This window comes from Austrofundulus limnaeus, unplaced genomic scaffold (genome assembly GCF_001266775.1).
Source record: "Austrofundulus limnaeus strain Quisiro unplaced genomic scaffold, Austrofundulus_limnaeus-1.0 Scaffold50, whole genome shotgun sequence".
NCBI classification, from domain to species: Eukaryota; Metazoa; Chordata; class Actinopteri; order Cyprinodontiformes; family Rivulidae; genus Austrofundulus; species Austrofundulus limnaeus.
This window is the reverse complement of record NW_013952452.1, coordinates 1,113,102-1,114,753: the sequence shown is the minus strand read 5'-3', so window position 1 is coordinate 1,114,753 and position 1,652 is coordinate 1,113,102. Positions and strand designations below refer to the sequence as shown.

The 1,652-nt window shown below is 48.6% G+C and overlaps 1 protein-coding gene across 2 annotated transcripts in view; it reads left to right on the top strand.

Moving 5' to 3' along the window:
• The window catches only part of zfhx4 (zinc finger homeobox 4), an 89,362-nt gene that overhangs the window by 3,080 nt on the left and 84,630 nt on the right, over positions 1 to 1,652 (top strand). Inside the window, exon 1 of one of the 2 annotated variants that reach the window (XM_014008469.1) lies at positions 392 to 921. The exons of the other annotated variant lie outside the window; for it this stretch is intronic. The gene's annotated coding sequence lies outside the window, so the exon portion shown is untranslated. Of the gene's footprint in view, positions 1 to 391; positions 922 to 1,652 lie in introns of those variants that run through there. 2 annotated transcript variants of the gene reach the window in all.

Below are 1,652 nucleotides of genomic sequence, written 5' to 3'. Positions count from 1 at the left end.
GTACTGTCACAAGCAATAAAACGCACAAATGCTTTTTTTTTTTCAGTTGAATAAAAACAAAATAAATCCGCGTCGGAAATTTTTACCTAAAAATTGTCATTTATTATATTTTTTTAAGTTGAATTGTTTTGGAAGGGAGCTGAGAATTGTTAGTGCTTGTGAGGGATTTAAGTGCAGCCTGTTTGTTGGGGAGGAAGTCTATTGTTCTCCATGTGATTTGGCCCCTCAGAGAAGCGTACAAAAGGATTTTTTCTCCTGAGCGCACAGACCTCTGCGGCCGCCAGGGCTCCGTGTGCGCGTCATTTGCAATGTGGAGACTGTTGATCAACTCACTAATTACACTTCTCTCCTCTCTCCCTCCCTCCCTCTCTCTCTCTCTCTCTCTCTCTCTCTCTCTCTCTCCGTCTCCTTTTTTTGCTCCCTCCCTCTCTCTCTCCCCTCTCTCTCTCCCTCGTTCGCCCTCTCTCTCCCTCTGTCTCTCTACCCATTCCCAGAGTGCATATCGGGAAATAGACACACAAAGACATGCGCACTCAACTTAATCAGCCATTTTTTTTAAACAGGGCTAAAACGATAATAATTAGCAGAATAAAGACATATCGGATTTTCATTTCCTTTCCTCCGTTTCCCSAGCCCCGGTCCACAAGAGAAACTGCGAGGCAGCCCGTCGACACGTCGTTTTCAACGCCACCGGAACCAAAATAAGGGATAGCTCTCTCTCTCTCTCTAAAGCGCTTGACATTTGTGATTTTACTCAGTTTTCCCATTTATAAAGTTGGAGGATTATTGTAATTTTCCCCGTTTTTTCTCCCCCCACCCACCTTTTTGTTGTGTAATAACGCAAGCCGCTGGATGTGACTGTTTTTAAAAAACCAAGAGCAAAGAGTGGAGCGGAGGTGACGGTTTTGGAGGGGGAAGAAAGTAAGTTTTTTTTTTTTTCACCTCTCCATTTAACTTTTATTGAGTAGTTTGGGGTGTGTGTGTTAAATTTAGGGGTCGGGTATCGATTATCTATCTCACTGGAAGATCTTTGACACCGGGGCTGCCTGGATAACAGGTGCTGGGTGTTTTTTTGAGTCCAGAACACGGGGGGATACCGTGATGTTAGCGCAGCTCCGCCGCTTTGGCTACAGAAGCACGAGCGGCTGCCGGGACTGGAGGCGTCCTTTTACGCATGAGTCCGTGCTGCTGGAGTACGATACCACGTCCTGGCTTGGCTTTTGCGAAAGTTTACGCGGATTTTGCTCATCCTGTCCGGCGTGCGGAGTCAGTGATCGAGCTTTTAGAGGCTAGAGCCACGGTCTCAGCCACCGTCTGTGTGGCTCTGCGGTGCGGATATGGTCGTTTCCTGGAGTCCGATCTCCTCGGACGTGTCCGCTTCGAGCTCCTTTTCCAGCCGATTCACCCGGCTTGTTGTTGTTTCCCCCCGCTGACTCCCCACACGGGTCTTTAACCCTAATTTAAATAGTTTGGATGCACCGCAGCGCTTCGAAGCCACTTCCCTCCCCCCCCAACAAGTCCGCTTCACGCGCCTTCCGGACGGTTCCCGGCGAGCTGCCGTCCCCTCTCATTTCCACAAGTGGATATATTTGGGAATAAACGTTCGGGGAACCGTCCTTTTCCGATCAAAGATGCGACACACTGTTGTGGTC